Source organism: Marmota marmota, unplaced genomic scaffold, assembly GCF_001458135.2.
Source record: "Marmota marmota marmota unplaced genomic scaffold, marMar, whole genome shotgun sequence".
Lineage (NCBI taxonomy): Eukaryota > Metazoa > Chordata > Mammalia > Rodentia > Sciuridae > Marmota > Marmota marmota.
The window spans coordinates 3,510,793-3,535,988 of NW_025999945.1; the positions used below are offsets into that span (position 1 = coordinate 3,510,793).

The following is a 25,196-nucleotide window of genomic DNA, read 5'->3' on the forward strand; positions in this document are numbered from 1 at the left end:
GAGGCCGGACCCCCTTGCCCCTCGGGCTGTGACAGGCGCAGGGGGTCGGGGGCCGTGGGCCACTGGCACTGGCCACAGCGGCGGCCCTCTTTTGCTCAGGGGAAATCTGGGCGAGGCTGAGATGCCCAGTGATTTCAGAGCCGGGATGCTCGTGAGGGTTGATAGGCAAAAGTACCGAGGTGCTCTGAATGAGTGGATTTTTTTTTTTTTTTAAATTACTGGGCCAAAACAAAGACCCCCCTAAAAATACATCCTGAATAAAACTTTGGTGGATCACACCGTTGCTGTGAGTTCAGATGCTGTTGCTTTCTCTTCTTTAGACGTCTGCTATTTTTATCCATTTGTATAATGCACCGTGTTTCTTGATAAAGTAAGAGGAGGAATTACTCCGTTGATGTGGTCGTTTGTGGCTAAGCTTAAGTTTGAATTTCAATAATTGCAAATTCATCTTTGTAGGCTATCCAGCCAATTAGACTTGCTGTTCCTAACTAGGCCTTAGCAGTGTGGAAATTACTGATGCACGGACTTTTTGTAGTCTGAGATTGATATGTAGGTTTTCACTCTTAAAGGAGAGAGAACATGAACTTTAGCCTTTTCAAAGTAGCTGTTTTCTCCTGAACATCAAACTATTATGGAACCTATTCATTTGGCCAGAGGTGTTTTAAAACATCATTTTCAAAAGAGACTTTAATTTAAGGAGACTTTAGTTTACCGAAATCTAAGATACTCTCCTTCTGCAAAAGATAGATAGGTACAAAACATATCTTATAGGCTGTAATCAGACTTATAGTCTGTAATATATGATAAGTATATAAACATTGCTAAATGTTTTGCTCGAAGTCAGTTTTCTTTTCAGACTTTATTGTTTGCTTTGCTATTTTCTGATTTGGTTGTTTTCTTTAGTGTTCTCAGCGACATTGACCTCAAATAATCTTTGGGTTAAAAATACAACTTTCTTCAACTTTTTAGCCACAATTAATAATGTCTTATTTCAGTGTTATATTACTATCCCATAGTAATATAATGCTAGAAGCCATCTTGAGAGCAGGAATTCATTAATTTTTTATTCTACCTTTCTACAGGTAGAATTTTTTGCTTGTTGCCTTAACTCAATGCTTTTTATTTTATGGAGAAAGATGAGGACTTTGATTTCGGGTTTAGAAGCCCATTGATGACATTTCATAATCCATTTGAATAAATTGAGGCTTTCATAATTTCTGGTGTTTGTCTACATTTTAGTTTCTCTTCTACCATGATGCCTGCCCTTTCCATTTAAGACTATTTGTAGCTCTCAAAAGATGACATCTTCCTTTGTGGTTTTACACTGTTCCCTCTGTTGAAAATTTTTCTCTTCCTAGTAAACAACTTGCCATTCACAACCTTACTAAAATAACACCTGAGTCTTCTCTGGAAGTCTTATCCCTTTTGTCTTCTCTGATCCAATAAGATACAATACATTATGCAGATAGCATTTGCCAATTGGTAGTTAATGATTTGTTTATATGTCTCTCTTAACCAGGCTTTTGAGTTTCTTTTTAAGTTTGCAACTTAAGCACATAATGTTTTGTGGCACAGGTATCAAAACTATTAGCTGTATGTGTTCTGGAGGAATGGCTTCAGGCTTAAATACAGCTTTAAAATAGGCAGAATATGTTAGACTGTATTTTTCAGTATCAGAAAATTTAGAAAAGATGAATGTACAAGGTGCTTTTAAAAACCCAAGAACAAAGTGAAAATCATTGCTGATTAGGAATGAAATCCTAGTTCTGACAGATAAAAACAGTCCATTTTATGATGCAGGAATAAGAAGGGCATGACCAATAAGGATTGTTGCTTTACTAGTCCTAGAACTTTATTTTGAGTGCAGTAGTTTGCTTAGGGGTCACATGGGTAGACAGGGCCAGAGCTCAGATGACTGTCCAAGTGTTTTGATCATCTTTGTATTTCACCTTTGCCTCTAGTCTCCTAATTCTAAACTTTAGTAATTGTTTTACCATCTGAGTAACGGTAATGAGAGACTTTGGTGTGTTTGGGAAAGGGGTCCGTTACTTTAACAGGTATTGAACTTGAAAGAATTTACAGATTATTTGGTTCGATTTGAAAATTTTACTATTAAATAATTAAAGCCTGAAAAGACAGGTAACATGCCTGAGATTGCATAGTGTCATTTCTGTCTCACATCTTCTGACCTCATGTTTGTATATTTTCCATTGCTTCCTGGTGGAGGTATAGAAAAATGAGGAAGTCAACAAATTTTCACAGAGTGCAAATCTGCGTCATTTTCTTCTTAAATTCTTAGCTGCCACTCCTGGGGCTTTAGAGCCCTGAAATGGTTGAGAAACATAATAATTCATCTGGGAACATAAGGGAAACTGAACCTTCACCATTCTGTTTGGCCAGATAGTTTTAATTTTGGTGTTTGAGGTCCTCTCTCCAGATGCTTTGTAATAAGTGGCCTCTGATCACCAGATGGAGATCCCCAGTTAAATTTTGATGGTAAAAGAGATTTTAATATAATGAGGTTATAGTTGGCTAATATTAGCATGGCTAAAATTGCATGTATGGTTTGTCTTTATGTGAGAAGAGCTAATCCATTTACTCCTGTGTGATAGGTTTTTAGGGTAAAAAATTGTTTATTGTTGTTTCATGCCTCTGAAAAGTCAGTTTTGAAGTGTGTATTTAGTTTGATGGGCCTGATCAATTCCAATAGGCTTTTTATTGGAACAACATAATGCTAAAGAATTTTTAAAAAAATCAGAATAAGCTTTTAATTTTTGGTCATACCTATTTGGTTTTATACTGTAATCAAATCATAAATATAATGTTTAACACTTTCATACTTATTTTCTTTTTGCTATAGTTTTTATACCTTTAGATTATTATACAGTGTTACAGTGAGTTGAATTACTTATTTTTTAGTAGCTCGACATCTAGGTTGCTTATTTTGTAAGTGCATTTAATATAGTTCGTCATTTTACTTCTTTCCTTTAGGTTAAAGGCCAAGAAGAGGGATTTCAAGGTCAGATGGTTTGAAGGTTTTATCAATTTCAAAAAAGATTGCCAGATTTACTTTAGATAGGTATTGCTATACACTGCCTCTAGCAGAATTTAGCTGACCAATTCTATCATACATTTTTATAATCTTTTGTTTTTAAAAATGGGTATTAAAGTACTTGCCGTCTAACATCACAGGCCATAGTAGAAAAGCAAATGCAGTGTTTTTCTAGTTCTGTTTTCTCCTTTCTATGAATTGTTTGTCTTTCAGTTATAAATTTACTGAAATCCTATCATCATTTTCAGTAGCACTGACACCATAAGTATTTAATCTTTTGAAAAGTGTTTCTGATCTGCTTTATTTTTGTTATTTTTAGTATTGAAGAGTTTGTAGTATTTTTTAGTATTACTAGAATTACTGACTTTTTAAAAAAGTTTTGTGATTTTTGTGTTTTAATTGTGAAGTCTTAGAATGAAATTATTCTGCTACCTGATGCATACTTTTATTAAGTTTCTAGAGTTTGTTTTGTTATATGGGTATGTATTTAGTAGATTACGTATGCAATTGGGATTGAATTTTATTCATGTGGATTTTACATTATAGAAAACCACATTCTTATTAATTTCCATTTTTTTCTTCCTGAGTTTGAACAGGGAGACAAAGTAAAAGAACCTAGTTTTTTTTTTTTTTTTTAAATACATGAATATTTTCTTTCTTTCTTTCTTTTTTTTTTTTTTGGATTCTTGCTTTTTAAAAATAAATTATCATGAAAATAATATATTGGTTAATTGAAGGTTTTGTTGATTCAGGATTAATTGGAACGTTGTTTCTAACTGGGCTCTTGTTGTTAATTATTCTGAAATACATGGAAGCTAAACTTTGGTTATCTGCTGTCTTTGGGAAGTGATGCATTCTAGATAGATGAGATAGTCCAGGACATTAGTTAGAAGATATACTGTGCAAGGATTTGGCATGCAGTTTCTTACTTAGTCCTCATAGCAACTCTAAAAGATAGGTCTTTTAGTATTCTCCTTTTGTGCAGGAGAAAACTTATAGATGCAGAGTGATCTGTTAAAGGTAACATGGCTAGGAAGGAGTGGACAGCCAGTTTGCTTTCACTAGGCACTGTTTTTTTTTTTTTATATGTGTACATATTTAGTAGATTTAAAGATGAATTATTTGCTGTGCTAAGAATTTGGACTTGGGCATTTGAAAGATACTAGATGTTTCAAAGCAAGGAGATGATATGACATGTTATTTCTTTTTGAGAGATGACTGATGTGACACTGCTCTCAGCCATTCAATTTGGGAGGGACTCCTGTCCCATATCTTCATTCTGAATGTGGGAATGGGGGATGCAAGACATGGTATTTTTAGCTAAGGAATACTGAGTATCTCAGGGACCACAATCTCTTTTGGTGTCTGGTATTGAAAAGCCCAGGTGATAACTCATATTTTAGCAGATATGTTTTTTATTCCTCACCATTCAACCTTTCTTTAAAGTGGAAATATAAATATGTCTACACACACACACACACACACACACACTCTTTGAATTCTCCCACCTCCCCTTCCCTCCACACTAATATAGCAAAATCTTTTTTTTTTGATGACTAGGCCACTGGTATATACACCAGGGACAACAAAGAGAGGCAGACACCAGAAGGTTCTCTAAGTTGTTGTTATCATGTTAATGATATTTGGTTGCAGCCTGAGTGCTTTGGGGAAATTTGAGAGCTTTCTCTGACCATTATGTCTTGGCAGCCAGTTTTAGGATTGGGAGTTACAATTTTCTCAGAAGACCATAGCTTAGAAAAGCAGGAACTATTCATAACAGCTATTAAGTGTGTAGAATGAGCTTAATGTTGTTTTGGTCAGAGTTGGTAGGCAAGTTTACAGGAAACGTCTAAATGATGTTTCTTTTCAAGGAAAGCAGGGATGACCATCTTCTCCCTCTCCTCTCTGTAGTTTTTCCCCATAGTAGGGATGTGTCAACCCTTGTTTATTATTGGCACTAGCTGGGGTTGTACATCTGGCTATTATTGGACAATTCTTGTAGTCATTGTTTCTCTAAGGGCTGGAGAACTTTACACTGAAAATTCCTTCAATCCATACTTTTATAATAGATCCTGACTGGATTTTCCTTTCTTCATTCATCCTTCCATTCCAGATGGATGAGCATTTGTTAGGAATAGTACAGTGAACAAATTATCTGCTTTTGTGGCGCTTACATTCTAATTAATGATACATAAAATAAATAAATACATATGTGGTGTCTCAAATTTTATAGTTCATGGAGAAAAATAAAGCAGAATAAGGTGAAAAGAGCATTTTGGGGGGGGAATTGTCAATTTATACAAGATGGTTAGAAAAGGTATTTGAGTAGAGATCTTGAAATGAGAGCAATCTGTGCAGATATGAGGGAGGTTGTAGGGGAGAAACATTTGATAAAGGTGGAACAGAAGTGTAAATATCCTGAGTCACAGTATGCTTGTTATGTTCAAGGAGTGACATGTACATCAATGGTGGTTTTGAGGGAAATGATTGTAGAAGATGGAGTCTGAGAGGTGTGTTGGGTAGAGTAAGGTCAGATCATATATGGCAATGTAGGCCAGTGGGACTTTGGCTTTTACTTTGAAGATGGGAAGTCACTGGAGAGTCTTGACTTGTTTTAAATGGTCTTCTCTGCTGCCATATAGAGTTATGTCATGGGCAGGGCATAATGAGATTATTTAGCACGCTCAAACAGTAATCCTGGGTGGGTGATGATATTGATTTTAGTCATGATTGGGAAAAGCATTCCCACTCTATATACATTTTGAATGCAGAGCCAACAATTTGATGATGGATTAGATGTGGCCTCTGGGGTTTGGCCTGAAAAACTGGAAGAATAAAGTTAATATTTACTGAGATGAGAAAGACTGCAGAAGAAGCAGATTTTAGGGGGAAATAATGAGTCCAGTTTTGAACATGCCAAGTTAGCAGTCTAAGTGGAGATATTGTATAGACAGCTGGATATACATTAGTCTGCAGTTCAGGGCAGAAGTCTGGACTGGAAACATAAATTTCTGGTGATTGGCAGATGGCACTTCAGTGTCATGAAAACTAAGTAAGATAGTTTAGGGAGTGTGTCAGGAGAAGTCCAAAAACTTCCCTTGAAAACCTATACTGTTTACAGAGAGAGGCTGAGACACTAGCAAAGGAGAATAAGAAGTACAGTATGAAGGAGGAGAATTAAGAGTAAGTTGTATCCATGAAGTCAAGTGAACTGTGTTAAGAAAGAAGGAATGATCAGCTTTATTAGATACATTGATATGGTAATCTGTCAATATGGTAGTTTTATGAAATCCTTTTTTTTTAAAATAGAAATTAAAATCCTTAAAAAAACTTTTATTTGAAGTTTGTATGAACTGCTTTTCAGGGGAAATTTTTATAGCTACTTTTCACCACCCCCTTCTTTTTTTTCTATTATACTTGACCACAATTTTACTGTAATTGCTTATGATTGAGTTGATATATGATGTAAATTCAGAAAATGGTGAAAGCACATATTAGTTGCAGCACTTTATGTGCCTCTTTCTGTGGTTCATTTTTGAGTAAATAGTAGTCTACATTTTGGGCTATAGCATCTTTGCAATTGTTTCTTAATCCTCTTCTTTCATCTCTTTCCACATTTTCTTCCCCTAGCCTCAGATCTGTGGCTAGACTTCTGAAAGATAGATCTTGTCAGGTTCTATTATTGCTGAAAAAGTTCCTGTTGTCTACAGAAGTTAGTTCCCCCTTTTTTTTTTTTTTTTTTGCCTCTTATCCACCTATTCCTACAAGCATTCTGCTTTAGGGAATATGGATTGCTTTTTCAGGGATTCTAATGTGTATCTGATTTTTTTATCAGTGTTTTTTATTGTAGGACTATAGGATAAAGGTTAAATTCCTTATCAGTGTATAGAAAGTCCGCCATGAGCTGCCTTGCTGTCATCTTTTGCTATGGTTTCATGAAGATGAGAAACTGTGCATGTCTTGTTTTGCACATGATGCTTTTTTTTTTTTCTAGAATTTACTCATCATCTTAGTTATCTCATTAAATCAGTTTATCTTTTTTGTGTTTCCTCTTCTAGCAAAGCTTGTGGGCATTTTTTTTGTCCTGGCTCTTTTATCCATTCCTCCTTATATTCTCTGTTTGTGTTCCTGTGACATTTTCCATATTTACTATATTTTAGTTTGCTTTCATGGCTGGATTTCCTTACCCCTGTAAATTTTTGTTGAATGAATGATTGAGTCAAGCAAATAGTTACTTAGTGTTGACCCAGTTTTGATTGACCCATTTGATTGGGTATTTACATCCTTCAATTTGTACAGGATATACACATGAGCAATCAAATAACATTCTTACAGACAGAGTCATACCACAAAGAATCTTAGGAAATTTATTGAATATTTATTCTCATTAGCAAATAATAAGATTTGTTGATAATTTATTATATTTCCCAAGTCTTTATTTTTGTCTGGATTTTTCCTCACCAGTATTTTTTTCCCCTGACATTTCTATTTGTATGTTGTCCTTAGCTACCCTCCACACAAAACAGCATGTCTTAAAACTCATTCCTTAAGCTTGATCCCACTCCTAACTTCTCCACAGTGTTTTCTCTACCTCTACTTGTGAGTTACTCAGGTTTCTCTGAAATCTTTGTCTCACTTCTATATTTCGTCAATTCATAAGTTCTTTTATAATTCAACAGACCCTTTTTTGGCTGTTTCCCATGTTCCTGACTTGTTAGTATTAGCAATGAGAGGCTGAATAAGAGAAGATCACAGTCTGTAAAATGATTATGATACAGTGTAATGGGCGTAGTAATACAGTAATAGTGGAATATCTGGGTCAGTATTAATAAATAAGAAGAAATCCAAAGTTCTTATATACCACTGAACACCACACTTCTGACAATGAATCTCCTATAGTTTATCTTATGTCTGACACTGTCTACCTGAAGTAGCATCAGATCCTGTAGGACAAAGGCTGAGTCCTATAAGACTCCCACAACTTCAGATGCCAGTGGCAAACTCCAGATTATGACCTGTACTGATGACTGACTGGCTATAAATCAGGGTTCATAGAACTCTCTCCTTGGGTTCAATTAATTTGCTGTAGCATTTCATAGAACTCTGGGAACCACTTAGGTTTGCTGATTTATTATAAAGACTACTGCAAAGGATTTAATTGAATAGTTGGATGAAAGAGATGAATAGGGCAAGGTATGTGGGAAGGGGCACTGAGTTTTATACCCTATTTGTGTGTGTTACTTTTCAGGCACCTCCACATGTTCAGCAATCCAGATGCTCTCTGAACCCTGTCCTTTGGGTTTTTATAGAGGCATCATAATGTGGCTCTGATTGATTACATCAGTGGTCACAGTGATTTGTTTTACCTTCATCTCTTCTTCCCTCCCTGAAGGTTGGGGGTAGGGCTGAAACTCTCAACCCTCTAACCTTTCCTTGGTCATTTTGTTGACCAGTCCCTATCTTGAAGCCATCAGATTGGTAGCTAGGATACCTAGCTACCAATCATTTCATTATCATACAGAAGACACTTATCACTCTGGAGATTCCAAGGATTTTAGGAGCTCTCTGCCTAGAATTGGGTAGAAACCAAATGTATATTTCTTTTATCACTATATCATAGATATCTTGGAATGAAAGTTCTTGCTTTCATATATCCCTTTAATTTTATTTTGGCTACCACCATTCTCTTTCTGGTCTTCATTATTATGTTTAGGTCATTTAAAGGCCTCCTAATAGCTTCTCCTGCCTTAACTCCTTATCATTCCAATTCATCCTATACCTTGTTCTCAGAATAGTTGTCTTAAAAAAGAAAAAAAAGCTGTATGTCTTTACTCTCTCTATTCAGAGAATAAATTCCAAAAATAAAATAAAATCTGGAATTCAGAGTCTTTAACTTAGACTTCTAATTTCTGTGTTCTGCTACATGATTGTCCATCCAATAAAATTCTTCTCAATTTCAAACATATTTTGCACTCTTCCTTTTTTTCTTGATTGTTTGAGTCATCCTCCCTACCCCAACAATGTTTTACTCATATTTTCTCTACTTATTTACTGAAATTGTATCTGCCCTTTGACATAGTTCCTAATTGTTAAGTCCACTATGAACCTTCTATGTGATCATGCCTATGGTTGGTTTGTTTTCTTGCAGTATTGGTGATTGAACCCAGGGGCACTTTACTACATGAACCCTTTTAATTTTTTAAAAATTTGAGTTAGAGTCTTTCTGAGTTCCTAAAAATCTTGCTAAAGTTGCGGAACCTACCTTAAACCTTCACTCATCCTGCCTCAGCCTCCTGTCTCCAGGAGTATAGATGTGTGGTGTCATGAACAGCTCATCCCTATGTTTTAAACACCTTTTATTCATTTTCCTTCCAAGATATCATTCATTCCTGTTTCTCTTTTGTACTTGTTCTTTCTCAGCTTTCTTTACTGAGAAAGAACAAGTACAAAATTTATGCATTTACCTCATTTTTTGTGTCTTGGTAAATGATGGTGCCAGTAATTCAGCTACCCAAACTATAAACCTGGGAGTCATCCTAATTTGTGTTCTCTATTTTCCATTATTTTTTAAGTCTTACTGATGTTCTGTTCACTCTTCATTCTCTTAAAATAAATCTAATATTCTGAGTAGACTATCATAAAACACCCCTTTACACTAATTCTTCTGCCTGATCCTCATTATTCTGTATAAATGCTTATTGGTTGTAGTCGTTGTAGTCGTGTTAGGAATGCCAAAGGCAAAATAGTTTTGGGTCAATCACCTTAAGGTAGTACTTTAACCATATACTAATCCTTCTGTGTTCTAGATTCTCACCTGTATGGTAGTTTGGAAAATCTATTTGTGCACTTTGTATTATAGTGTTTTGAAGTACAGAGTAGAATGCCTGTATCTGTTTGGTTTATATTAATCTTCCCACTGGAGGGGGTGGAAAAGAAAGAAAAAAGGATTTAGAGAGAAGTCTCAAGGCGGGTAAAGGATACCTTGAACCAAGAGAACAGTGTGTGTGTTTTGGTAAGGAGTTCTGAAAGGGCATCAGATGGTCAGCGGTCCTTTAGTGTTTGGTGTGGTTGAAAGGCAGGTTTGTTGGGTAGTGGTGGTGGTGAGTGGCTAAAAAGGAGACCCCAAACCAGATTTCAAAGGCTATTGTAATCTTATTTGCCCTCACTAGCTCTGTTTGGGCAGAGGATGTGTTTCTTCAAGTTTCGATTTCCTTAAATCTACAAAATAAAAATTAAAAAAATCAGTATATAGGATTGTGAGATTTAAGTGAGGTAATAGATGAACACGACACACAACTACTCAGTAAATATCAGCGGCTGCTATTAGTTGTGGTATAAGGCATTTATACCTTGGGAAGCCACACAGTGATTTTAAGTGTAACAGTGACATGATCAGACTTATAATTTTGAATATTTGGGGAAAAGTTTAAAGAATGGATCAAAGGGAATTAAGGTGGCTTGGGCTGGAATACTGGTTAGAGATGATAAAGATTCTTAATCAAGAAATGAGACAGTGTTGAAGAGGGCAGGATGGGTTTGAGAATTTTTGCATATTGTCAGGTGCTGTCAGGTGCATTGTAACCCAGAAGTTGGGGAAATCTAGAGGGAGCTGGGAGAATTAACATCAAGGATATAAACAGAGTACCCAGCTGAGTAAGAAACATTGTACTTTGTATTCTCCTGTTCATGATTGGAGAGGGCTAAAGAGGATGGTTAGAGGCTCTGAGCTCACTGTTGTACAAGGACTTGTAGTTGAACTTGGCTGACTGTCTTTCTCTAGATGGGGTTGAAACTTAGGACAGCTCTAGATAATGAGTCCAGAGTAGTAACTTTGGGTAGTACTAAGGAATTCCAAGTGTCAGGAAGCTCTCTTGAGTGAGGAGAGACATGGCATGAAACACCAGTGACATTATTCTTAAGAGCAAAGGCAGGCAAAGTGGTGACATTGTGTACAATCCTTTTGAGGCTAAGAGGCTAAATCCTGAAGGTGGGTAAAGAGTGGAGGTATATGAACAAAGCCACAAAGATGAACAGTTCTTTGCACTTGCCAAAAGGTGGCAGTGTCAGCTCAGGCTAGCGGGTTTTGGAGAAGCAAGTTTGTGGTTGGGTCTTTATATTTCAAGCAGTACCTATGCAGAAAAAGTTTCTTAGACAATTTGCACAAGAAGATTTTTCCAATGTGCATTTAAATCTTAAGAGCTGAAGATGTTAAAAAAGAGCCTAATTTTGGAAAGAACTCTTGATAGAACAGCAATTAGTCTTTATCCGTAGACTGCCAGCTGTTTCTGTTTTTACTATAGTTAACCAAGTGACTCTATGGAGAGTTGTGTTTGCAAGAGAGCAGAAGAGCAGAGTCCTACCTGCCATACTTGCAAACATGCTTTGATGCACCCTGTGTGGTTCTGGTTCCTAACATGGAATCTCAGGTGCTTTTTGATCACTTCATGTGGGAAAATTTCCAAATTTCATATTATGATGTTGTGCTCTTGAAGCTTTTTTTTTTTTTTTAAAACTGTAGTGACTGTCAGTAGAAATATATTTTATACAGTGCACACACAAAGTAGACATATAACTGAAACAAGTGTTATTGAAACATTTACCCTCACTGTATATTATGCCTTGAGATATTTTCTATTTTATTCCTATTGTAGCAAGAATACGCCCCATTATTAAGTAGGACAAGATTGCTTTAGAATATGCAAAATTAATTTTAAGGAACCATTAGATAGATTAATGCTTTACTGGAGGTGCATGTGATAAAAAGATTTTCTCCCAATCTGTAGGCTCTCTCCTCACGTTATTTATTGATTGTTTCTTTTGCGGAGAAGAATCTTTTAAATTTGAATCCATCCCATTTATTGATTCTTGATTTTACTTCTTACACTTTAGGAGTCTTGTTAAGGAAGTCAGATCCTAGGCTGACATGGTGAAGATTTGGGCCTATTTTTTAGTTCGGTTAGGCGCAGGGTCTCTGTTCTAGTGCCTAAGACTTTGATCCTCTTTGAGTTGGCTTTTGTGCAGGGTGAGAGATAGAGGTTTAATTTCATCTTGCTACATATGGATTTCCAGTTTTGCTAGACCATTTGTTGAATAGGCTATCTTTTCTCCAGTGAATGTTCAGTGGTAGAGCACTTGCCTGGCTTGAGTGAGGCTCTGGATTTGATACCAGCACTGCAAACAGACACACACAAACACACACACACACACACACACACACACACACAGTCTCTCTCTCTCTCTCTCTCTCTCTCTCTCTCTTTCTCTCTTTCTCTCTCTCTCTCTTACTGTTTGCAGTTCTGGGGGCTGTAATTTTAAGATGAGGGCACCACCAGCAGGTTTGCTCTCTGGTGAGGGCTCTTTTCTTCAGAGACCTTTAACTGTACTCACATGGTAGATGGGGAAAAATCAGTTCCCTTGGGCCTCTTTTATAAAGGCACTTATCATTCATGAAGGTTTTGCCTTATGACCCAATCACCTCCTAAACATCTCACCTTTTGATAATAATTGCATTGGGGTTTCAACAATCAAATTTTGTGGAGCCATAAACAGACTGCAACATATGAGTACTGTTTAAGGTTTTATATTTAAAAAAATTTAATTTTAGTTCAATTTTTTATAGTGCTGGGGATCAAATTCAGGGCCTCATGCATACTAGGCAAGCACTCTACCACAGAGCTGCATCCCTAGCCTATTAAAGGTTTTAAAAAACCATTCCAGGCAAGTGTCTTACTCTGTCTCTAAGGTCCAAGGAATATGACCTACCTAGTTCATTTGGTCTGACAAATGAGACCATTGTCACACACAAATGGAATTGTTTCACATGAGAAGATGGAGTCTGTACAATAAAGTTCACCATTTTATAGTCTAATTGTTTATCAACTCATTTATTTATAAAATTTGTGTTTGTTCTTTAACTTCCTTTTAATGATCAGGGCTGACTGGCTTTCAATTGGGAAGCTCTACCTCTAATGTTTTTTCCTCAGTCTGTTTTTAAAAACATCTGCCTATACCATCCAGTTATACTTCTAGTGTTTTTATGTCATCTATTTAGAACATTATTTTTTATTTTCCTTGGTTGATTTTTTAGTCACCTCTAACATCTTGAGGTGGTGACAGTATTTTTTAAGGCTTAATGTATAAGAAACTTTAACAGTTTTTTTTTTTTTTGGTGGTAGTTGATTGGTTTGCTTTCCCTATTCCATTTTCTTGTATTTAGCTATGTTCATATGAAGAGTTATTTTAGTTTTTTAAATTTATTTTAAATTTTTATTTTTTAGTGGTAGTTGGACCCAATACCTTTATTTTATTTATTTATTTTTATGTGGTGCGAACCCAGCGCCCTACCTACTGCTGAGTCACAACCCCAGCCCTGAAGAGTTATTTTAAACAATAATACTCATTACTTATCAGTGCTTTTTCCCTCTTATTGTGGTGTTTTTAGGAAAACCACAACTTATGTATTGTTTATTTCCAATTCTTTAGGGGACTCTGGTAATATCATTTTTTTCCATTCTATTTTTGCATGCTTTGTTTGGTGGGTACATTTTTTGGTTTATTAAGTTAAACTCAGCATTTTCTTTAGGTTTCTGTCCCTTCACTAACCTGCCTTTCCTTAAACGCTTAGCTTCCCTGAAGTGTCGATTTCTTCAGGAAATTGATTCTTCTTAGGGTTTTTTTTTTTTAATTGAAACAAGCTCTACATTTGCTTTGAGTAATTCTTAAATGTTTTCTCTGTAATATACAACTTTTACTTTTTCAGATGAAACAAGTTTTCTAATTTTGTGCTCCACAAATAAATTCTTGAATATTTTACACTATTAAATTTGATTAGTCTCTCCCATAGTCATTGCAAAACTAAACCAAACTTACATTTTATTGTTCTGCACCTAACTTTAGTTGATTTGGTATTTAATAAATTGAGAAGATTCTCAGTGGCAGTACTCTTGGGATTAATTTCTTTTAACTAGTTTGAGGGGTTTTACTAATTAAAAATGTTAAAGTATGGGTGTCCTAGTTGCTATTAAGAATTGTATGAGTCAGTATCTAAAATACTTTAACCACACAGGGAGTTAGCATTTAGAGATCATAATAATACTGAGCCTAAGATTTGTGTCATACTCCATTTCTCTTGTAATTTAGTATTTTTTTCAATAATGTTTTATGCCAAAAGTTTTAAGTTTCTTCTCAGAAAAATGGAAATTTGGTACCGTAGATATGAGTGGAAATTGAGATTAAGATTAGAATAAATTATTAAGCAAGAAGGAAGCTTTCACAGAGAGATTGTTTTCTTTATTAGGGTTAATAACCCAATGTGATTTCTGGAGAGGTGGGAAAAAAATCAGTATCATGAATTAGTGCTTGTTTTACTTAGGTAAACAGAAACTGATAAACAGGAGTCTATAAGCCAGTTCTGTAGGATCTCAGATATTATTTGAAATATATTGCCAATTGTGTTAGGCTTTTTTTTGTGTGTATGTATGTGTGTGCATACATGTGGATATAGTAGCTTTAAAGTAAAAATTAATAAAATTCTCAGCAAGAAGATATTAAGAGGTATTCTTCACTTTACTGTACATTTGTAAAACACCAGTATGTGCCAGGATATGTCCTAGGGCTTGAGTGAGGAAATAGTTGGAAGAAAGTCCCATAAACTGTTCTCAAGGACATTAGTGTACAGTAGAGGGAACAAAATTCTTGAGGGATCTGTGGAGTATTTCTTGGCATGTTGAAATGAAACAGGAGCCTACAACCTAGAGTGGTGGGCTTGACTTCTGCAAAAGTGGCTTGATGCTATGCAGAATGTGAGAATAATGAAGGATTATGCATTCCGGGTACTAGAGATAGTATACGAGTCCCACAACTCCTCAACAAGTCAGATGTAAGCCTTTATAAGTAATTAGTGGAATAATCTTAGGCTGATGATTAGCTAGAATATCGCTTGAAAATTTCCTGGCCTCTTTTTCACCCATTGGACTTGGTATTTACTGTATGTCCTCATACCTTCTTTTTATAACATTAATTATATTTTCATGTGTGTTTTAATGTCTAATCTCTGCAGGACCATTAATAATGTGAGTACAAGGTTCTTGTCTATATTTTATACAGTGACTGGCCCAGTGTTTACTAAATACTTAGTAAACAAATAAATGGTGTTATGGGTAACTTTATATTGGTGTTATGGAGAGCATATAGTAATAATTTTGTTGGAGAAGAGAATGTGGTTTAACGCATGTTTTTAGGTATTGGTTCTTTCCTTCTATTTTCAACATAGGTTTTCTTCCCTTTCTCATTAATTGGAATTTAGCCCTTTAGATTTCATCAAGGACACACTTCTTGAGTTTTGTTTCCCCTGTATCCAATGATTTGTAGGACATATAAATAACCACAAGATAGGGAAGCTGGGCACAGCAGCTGTAATTCCAGTTATTCAGGAGGATGAGGTAGGAGGATTGCAACTTCAAGGTCAGCCTGAGCAACTTAGTGAGATGTGTCTCAAAATAAGATTCAAAAAGGGGGTGAGGATATAGCTCTGTGGTAGAGCTATATCCTAGTATGTGTAAGACCCTGGGTCCCGTCACTGATACTTAAAAAAAATTATTACTACAAAACGGGATATTTTGTCTGAGGTTAGGTTCTACACCTAGCATGGAGGTTAAAAACCATGTATAGTCAAAACTATCCTTGACAATTCAGCTAGTAATCTAAGTTTAACTTGGTCAGTTTTTCTTTCAGCTTTCATTGAGTGCCAGTTTGTATAGTTGCTCAAATAATATTATCTTACTTTTGATAGTGTACTTATGCTATGACAGGCCTATACAGAGTTACTGAGAGAAGATTCAGATCTTCCCTCATATATTCGCTTTGTTATTTATTTATTTATTTAAGCTGTAGATGGACACAAAACCTTTGTTTTATCTATTTATTTTTATGTGGTGCTGAGGATCGAACCCAGTGCCTCACACGTGCTAGGTAAGTGCTCTACCACTGAGCTACAACCCCAGCTCCTTGTAATTTAATCTTACTGAATGAAAGGTGAGGAGAATCACTTACATCATTAATGTTTCCCTTTGAAGAGTAATCTTACTTTGTCTAAATTAAAATACACATGTGATGTGATTGCTTCTTCCATCTCCATCTGCTACCCTTACGTCTACTCTATTCAGGGACAAACACTTATTTACTTATAAATAATTTAACTTCTGAAAGGCTGTTCATAAGTATTTTTGTAAATAATTGCTAATATCCTCCTTTGGTGGAAGACGTTGCTGAAACTTTTATTTTGGTTGTTTTATTCATGATATAAAAGCTTATGAATCGAAAATGAATAGAGTCGCTTCTGTATGTGGACCTGTGAACCCTGGAATTTGTGGTCTCCTATGGTTCTGGGACCCTGATTTGCTTTGCTTATTTTGTACTTCAGAAGAACCCCTGTAACCTTTTTCCACTCTTACTCATTCAAGGCTGTGGAAACATCTAACTTTCAATACAGGTAGAAACCCCCTCCCCCCATATAAAATAGACTACATTTTTAAATGGACTAATAATACTTTATATAATTGTAGGATTGGTGGGGAACCTGATTTATCTGCTCCTGGGATACCTGCAACACTGAAGGGCCCAGGACAGAATGAATTTTCCTTCTTTTCTCGAAATTCTGTAAGAATGGGGGACTGTAGACAAGCTGTTCTTTGAGCTGGAAATAAATATCTAATCAGTTTTTCAGTGAAATAACTGAGTCATTAGTGATGCTGAGACAGTTACTGTAATGATTTTGAGGTACATTCCAAATCATCAGAAAAAGAGTATATTTGATGCTAGTATAGTTTCGGCACCATGTGTATATTGAATTCTAAATATTAGTATTTGATTATAAGCACAATTTGTTCCCTAATCTTGCCTGGTTGACTTATATGTTTAAACATTTGTTGTGAAGTAATAGTTGAGATTAATATTAAAATATGAGTTTTGTAATTTAGTATTTTAACTTTTAAATGTTGTTCTTGTAAAGCTTATATAGGGTGTAGTAGTGCATGCCTGTGAGCTAGGAGTATCACAAGTTCAAGACCAGCCTCAGCAATTTAGCAAGACCCTTAGCAACTTAGTGAGATTCTGTCTCTAAAAAATAAAAAGGACTGGGGATGTAGCTTAATGGTAAAGCACCCCTAGGTTCAAACCCCAGTACCAAAATCAAAAAACAAACAAAAAAACAAACAAAAAAACTGCGGGTGTTAAGCCCTGTGGCAAGCTGACATAAAACTGGAAATCCATCACATGGTGACTTGTCTAGGTATATGGCATTGTGACCTGGCCACTTTGAGGGGAACGTTTTGTTGTTCTTAAATACTAACTTTTAAAATTTTCTACTGTGATACACTACAAAATAATCAGTGACACAGCCTTTGTATCATCTTTGAGCTTTCTCTATTCTTCAATTGGGGTCTGTCTCTCAGGGGTCAAGGATACCCATTGACCTTGATATACTTGTTGGTAGTGTTTTCACCAAATATCCCTTGGTACATGTCTAAACAGTGCATCTTAAAAGCAATGACTGGGAACTCTTATGTGTCCTCAGTTACAGATGAGAAAACAGATTTAATGAGAGACCAAATAACTTGTTTTAAGCCATAGTACCAGGAAGGTGGTGAGTATGAGATTCCAAACCTGAGCAACCACACAACTCCTTTAGCCCTTAAACCCTTTTTCTTTACCACCTCCAAAGTTAGAGACAGAAGGGGAGAGGGAGGGAGCAGGGAGGGAGGGAGAGAGAGAGAGAGATGAAAATGAATGCTAAGAGGAAGAAGATAATGTAGAATGTGTTAGTAGTGTATTGCTTCTTCTGATGAAAGCATTCTTAGTAGGAACTTACTTTTTAAAATGAAAATTATATACGGACTCTGAAAATCATAATGAATAGAAAAAAGCAGTATGGATTAACCTCTAGTGTATCTGTCACTTAGCTTTTAACAGTTATCAGCTTTGTCACTCAAATCTCCTTATTTTTGAAGGAGTTTTTGATATTTAATGGAGTACATAAGGAAAATTCTAACAATTTTTATTTTTTAAAATATTTTACTTTTTAGTTGTAGTTGGACACAATACCTTTATTTTATTTATTTTTATATGGTGCAGAGGATCGAACTCCGGGTCTCGCATATGCTAGGCGAGCACTTTACTGCTGAGCTACAACCCTAGCCCCTGTAATTTCCTATTTAATTGCTTTGGTATTTGTAGTTCTAAAATAAAACAGACTTCATTTTTAAAAAGTGGGAAAATTATACTTATTACTCTTCATTCCTCCCCAATCCTTGGTATGGTCCAGTTCCTATTACATATTCAATTTTTTTGAATTGTCTCAAAAAAAAGTCTTTATTATTGGCAATTTGTTCAAATTAGGATCCATATATAAAGTCCACACATTGTGTTTGTTTGGTTCTTTCTTTCTTTCTTTCTTTCTTTCTTTCTTTCTTTCTTTCTCTCTCTCTCTCTCTTTCTCTCTCTCTCTCTCTCTCTCTCTCTCTCTCTCTTTCTATCTATCTATCTATCTATACTTGGAATTGAGCCCAGGGGCACTCTGATACTAAGCTACATCTCCAGTTCTTTTTGCTTTTTATTTTTATGAGACAGGGTCTTAGTAAATTGCTCAGGCATGCATTGAACTTGGGATCTTCCCGCTTCCACCTCCTGACTAGCTGGGATTACAGGTGTGTGCTATTGCACTAGGCTTATGTATTTCTTAAACTTTATAATATTCCTTTCTTATTTTTTTTGTTGAGGAAGATTTAGCTTTAGTCTTTTTATCTAATGGATTTGGCAGAAATTGATGATTGCTACTTGGATGTATTCACTAGGGTGTGCAAAATGATGATATTTTTTATTTTGTGAGTCTATTTTCCTGCACTTACCAGTTGTGATTATTCTATAAAGAAAAATTTTCATCACCATTTTTCTTTTTTTAAATTTTTTTATGGTACTGATGATTGAATCTAGGTACTTGAACATACTAGACAAACTTCTACCACTGAGTCACATTCCCAGCCCCATCACCAACTATTTGATTACCTTGAAATACAATAAAGGCAGGATTGATGCTTAATTTTTATCACTTTGTAGGTTAAGTTGTCAGAATAATGAGATTTATTTTTAGTATTGATAAGATTATTATAAACAACGTGAAGATTTTTAATTTTTTAGAGAACCTTTTTTAGAGATATTGAGGTATAACTTACATACAGTACAGTGCATAATTCTTCAGTGATATACCTCCTGGTGAATTTTGTGCCATCCTGCTCAAGTTATGGATTCTTACCAACACCTCATTCAACCCCTTTTGGCTAATTTCCTCCAGTGGAGTTAATCCCTGGCCCAGGAGTTTTTAACATGTGAATCCAGATCAGCAGCATTTGCTGCTGGGAACTTGTTAGAAATTCATTCTCTAAGGCCCTATCCTAGACATTGACTCAGAAACTGGGGATAAAACCAGTAATTTGTTTTGAGGAAGTCCTCCAGGGCTTCTGATATAGTGTTGAACCACTGCTCTATTCTAACCGTTGTTGTCATAATGAGATTCATATGTCTTTACTTTGCCCTTACATAAATGGACCAAGTGAACATTTCTCACATTCCATTCTGTTTTCTGCAGATGCAGTGAATCTTATGTGATCTGCCGTCTCTTTCTCAGCAGTTTTAAGGCCTTTGCTTCAAAGGAGGATATAGGAAAACAAAGAACTATATGTTTGTCCCTGGGTAGCCTCTGATCATGTACTGTATGCCTGCACCGTGGAGAGGGGTACCTTTCTCTTAAACACTAGGTTAAGGTCCATGGAGAAGACATTGCTCTTCTGATATGCTAATCCACATTTGGCTTTTAAACATCTTTAAAATTTTAGTTAATTGCTTCTTTTTATGGTGGCTACCTCTTTCGCGTATGCCGTGGCCACATCAAAACTATTCAAATGTCCTGTGTTTCTTTGGAGGTGCTTGTCTCTATTTGGTTTACCTAGTTGTCTTACTCTGATGGGCTCAAAAAGGTTATGATTTTGAAGGTTATCTGCCTTTTCCGGGTTGTTATGTAGGAATGATCTTCATTGCAACTTTCTTTCCACCCCCATGTGTTAAGTGAAAGTGGAAGCCCTATTTTGATATTAATAGAACCAAACTATATGTACTCTTTAAGTACTGTGTTCTTTTGTTCAAAAAACCCTGTTAATTTTCTCTATGATGTTGTAAATATTATTTCTTTATTACCATGTTGTATTCTACTGGGCCAAAACAATAGAAAAATTAAACTATAATTCTTTTTCTTTTTTCTGGGTTTTATGGGGAGGTTGGATTTTATTGCTTTGCTAGCAAAGAAGAAACCACAGTGGATTCCTATCCCAGAGGCTGTGATTTTGCTCAAAAAGGGGAGCAGAGAGCTTGTAAAGAACTGATTTAAAGGCTACATTTCAGATGTTCTGTCCAGGAGTTATAATTCACTTTTTAATTTGGGGGAGAGTCTTTTCTGAGCTCTTCTGGTGGCATCCCCAAAGTCTGAATTACTTTTTTCCTAAGGTGGGTGGGTAGTTAAGGACAGATGAGTCTGCCTAGGATGGGGAAGAAAGGTAGTCATGTGTCCTCTGAGGTTAGGGACTGGGGAGAGATTAAGGAGGAGTCAGGAGAGGAGAAAGAAACTTGTCCACTTAAAAAATAAGTTGCAGTGGCAGAGCAGCAAGGGCTATATTCAAAGTATAAAGTAGACCATTGTTACATTTCTCCACCGTCAATTTCTAAATTCCATTTCTATGAAAAAATGGGCAATGACATCTCTTAGCTGCTTCCTGCTAAAAGAGGGTGAAGTTGGGAGAAATAACCCAAAGTCCTATTTTCTTATCAGGTGGGGTGTGGACAGTTAAGGGTATTCAGCATCAGGGCGGTCCAGAGGTCCAAAGTGGCAGATGACAGGACAAGACATACGTAGGGGCAGGGATCATGCTAAGACAACAGTAAACAAAGCAAAACATTACTTTTTTGTAAACAATTATCACAAAGCAATTAGTATTTCAGCCTCAAAATCATATCAGTGAAATCAGATAGAGTTTATCAATATAGGCAGTTAAGAAGATTTGTAGGTCTATGAGATCAGGTTCAAATTAACTCAGGACAAACTTGAGTTCTTTGTGATCATTATTATCAGGCACTCCCACACAAGAACTCTTCCTTTATAACCTTTAGCTTTACTTACTTTTGGTAGGGCTTACACAAGTAGACATCCTAAGTTGCATTAAAAACAAAAAAACAACAATTGTTTTTCCTTTTAAATATCCATGTAGGACTGTGCTTAGGCTGTGCTTTCCTGCCAGATGTTTAAGACCAAGTTGGTCAAAACTGACCTTGTTCCTAGCTACTATTAAGAGTCAGCTGAGATTCCTCAGAGTTCACTCTTGGGAACATGTGTGAAGCCTCTTGGCTCCCTTAGCTTTTCTCTACTAGTAGTGCCATCTGTCAGGGTGGGTCAGGATCGCTTACCATATGTGGCTTATTATGGAAGCTGTCAGAGACATTTCCCTCTCTAGTGACCTTTATCTTTGCACTGGTTGTGTCCTGTTTGGCTTTCTGATGAGCACTAGGGTCCTCTTGAGCTTTCTGATCGGCAGATTGGTGACTCACGGAGTTGCAAGACCCAGAGAGGGATCTTATTGTTTTCTAGGTCCTAGCTGATATAAAAGGACAAGAGCCAAAATGTTGGCTGCTTTTTCCTTGTCCCTTTACTTCCTTGACTTACGTCTCCAATTTTTTAGTTTTAAACATCCAGGAGACCAGTTTCACCAGTCTTAAACTGGGAGTAACAGATTATAATTTCAATATCTGTAATTTTACACCTTTCATTTAATTGGGGTCAGTATTAATACTGGAAGTCAGCATTATGTCTTATCTGTCTTGGCTTATTATCTTAAATTAATTCAGGTTGTTTTATTAGAAGTAATACCTCTGCAAAACAGTAACGGTTATAAAGTTTATAAGGAAAATACAAAATGAAATTAACAGGGCAAAAACATTCTGTTTGTGTAATAGCTAGACCCAAGCAAGAAAAATGATTTTTATAATCTTAAACCTGTACTTAGTTATGTATTATGCTTTGTTTCTTTTGAGATCACAGAGTAATCTTTACAATAAAAATCTATCTTTTGAAACACAATTTTAAATGAGCTCAAGTCGAGCCTATTTTGTAGCCATTATAACATAGAGTAAGGCAAGAGGCAGAGCCTTATTGTAAGGCAGGACTCTTGGAAAAATAATACAGTACAACATTACATCTGAAACACAAATCAAACAAAGGCTAAGAGAGCTTTTAACTTTCTTTTTGTGGAAAAAGTAACAAAATGGTTCCATGTTTTACAGTTTCACCTTTAAACAAATCAGACTTTCCTTATTACCTTCCAAAAATACATTTAAATTTCTAATCCAGTGCAAAGAGGAACACAACATTGTTTATATAACTTATTGACAATAGGTTATCTTTGGTTTTGGTACTTGGATTGAACTTAGGGGCATTCAACCACTAAGCCACATCCCCAGCCTTATTTTGTATTTTATTTAGAGATAGGGTCTCACTGAGTTGCTCAGCACCTCACCATTGCTGAGGCTGGCTTTGAACTCATGATTCTCCTGCCTCAGCCTCCTGAGTCGCTGGGTTTACAGGCGAGCACCACCATGCCCAGCAACAGCAGGTTACTTTTATCCAGCTATAAAACATCAAATGACATGAATAAGTACCTACAAAATTTGTCATTTCTGTATAAATCTGAAGGAAATTATCGCTACAGACAATTTTAGTTTGGAGAATACCACCTTGATAAAATGCTGTCCTTAAGCTTTACATTCAACTAAGCTTAACATACGTACATATATTTATTTATTTGGAACTGGGAATCGAACTCAGGAGCACTCAGCCATTAAGTCACATCCCCCCAGCTCTATTTTGTATTTTATTCATAGACAGGGCCTCACTGAATTGCTCAGTGCCTCACTATTGCTGAATCTGGCTTTGAACACTCAATCCTCCTGTCTCAGCCTCCCCAACCACAGGGATTATAGGCGTGTGCCACTGTGCCTGGCCCTAGGCTTAACTTTTGAAGTACAATTTAGAATCTATGGTGTAGGGTAAAAATAATCATAGGTCTGCATGGGTTAGCAGTAATAGTAAAAATCAAAAGATAGCCTTAAATCTCTTATACATTTAGGAAACAGTATTAATAATGACCAGAAATTGACTTAGTCAAAGCAAACAGATGTAAGTCAGGTCTTCAATGACACTGTGGCCCTTCTATGTCAGATATAATGAATAAAAGAATTGCACTTATTGGTTACCTTGTCAGTAAACTTAGATAAACTTTCATTTTATAAACTTTTATATCACACTTAGACAAGGCTCAGATAGATATAGTTCTCAGATGTACACATATATCTAGTTGCATATATTTAGGGTGTCACCTATATTGTTATAACCTCAAATAATAGTTGTTTATTTTTAACCAGTTACAAAGTAATCATTTAAAAGACTTTAAAACAGGTACAAATCCTAATTCCTTTTAGACTTAGTTTCCCCAAGTATGAAAGCCTAACAGATAAAAGAAAATTATATTGATAGATAAAAACAGATAAACATTTCAGACTTTTCTTCATATTAGTACATTAAAGTTCAAATAACTTTTACTGTGGTAATTATAGCCAATTTACTCACAGAACAAAACTTTTTGAGATTTACCTTACGCAAACCTTCTGCGACTTACTTAGACATCACAACTTTTTTACTACATCTGTAGTTTTGTCCCCTCTTTCATCTTGGATTTTACAAAAATATTACTTTACCAGACAAAATATGTCCTCATCCAGAAACATTTCTTTTATCTTCTGATTTTCCATACTGAAATATATTTCCATAACTATAACTTTCGTTTATTTTTTCTAGCCTTGGACCCTTTCTTAAATTCATATTCTGAAATAATGCTTATTAATGTTATCTGTGAATTAATTTACACAAATTTCATCCCAGGAGAGGGTTGGACAGTCCAGGATCAACCAATTCTAGGTTGCATGCAAGGGGTTGGAGCACAGGATATTTTTGAGCCTGACCTGTCTCCCTTATCATTATCACAATGCCAGTAACTGTGAGTTCCCCACTGTCAGTTGTGCCCAGAGGCTCCTTTGGGCCTTTTTCTTACATTAGACGTATTGATATGCAGGCTTTTTCCTTGAAGATCCCTTTGCAAAGGCTGCCAGCAAAACAGGGGTTGGCCTTTCTGTTTTTTTCTTTTCTGGGTGCAATAGTTTATTCTGTTAATTTCCCTATGCATTTAGTTTGATGGGATACTGTTATGGCAAGAATTGCTTTGCCCCAGTGATGGATCTTCTCTGGCTAAGTGGTGTGTCAGATCTTAAAAGGGGAAATGATTCCTATCCTCAGGTAATAAACTAACAGTGCTAGAATCTATTGCCACATCCTTTGTGGCCAGCAGCAACCCCCCCCCCCCTCCTGCTCTGTCCATTTTTCTACAGCCCAGGCAGCTTTTCTGGGAGTTCCAGGAAGCAAAAGGAGCTTTGGCAGCTGCTGGGATGATCCCTCAGTCCCTCTCTTTACTCAAAGGAATAGCTCCTCTGGTTTGACCCAAGGCAAACTCAATTCATCTCCTAACTCTCCAGCAACTGGCTGTCAACAAGTTCTCCAGCCACCTTGCATCCTCAGCATGGAAGTGGGGTTACTTGGAGAGTCACGCCTAATAAAGTAAGGTGGAGCAGGAGCTGCTCTGGGGTCCCACCTGGGGTGCCAAATTTGTTACCGAAAGTCCAGTTCTTGTCCCTATGTCCGTCCAGTACAAGGACACGGTTTTGAGGAAAAGGAAAAAGAAGTTATATTTTTTTACTAGCAGAAGAGAAACACAGGGACTCCTATCCAGAGGCTGAGATTCTCTGAAAGTATAATTTCAAAGCATGCACATCTTTATAAAATGTTTGATGTTTAGGTATTTTATTGTCTAATATACAGAGCAAGTTTGATGCTGGGTAATGTATACTGGTAAATCATATTCACTATGTTTAATTAGTGAGTTCACAGCCTACCAATAATCCATCCATGTTAATATTCCTCATGTTTTTCTTCTCTCTCACA

The 25,196-nt window shown here is 36.1% G+C and overlaps 1 protein-coding gene across 7 annotated transcripts in view; it reads left to right on the forward strand.

Moving 5' to 3' along the window:
- Ccser2 (coiled-coil serine rich protein 2) overlaps window positions 1-25,196 on the forward strand; it is a 149,460-nt gene that overhangs the window by 363 nt on the left and 123,901 nt on the right. The window lies entirely within an intron of this gene.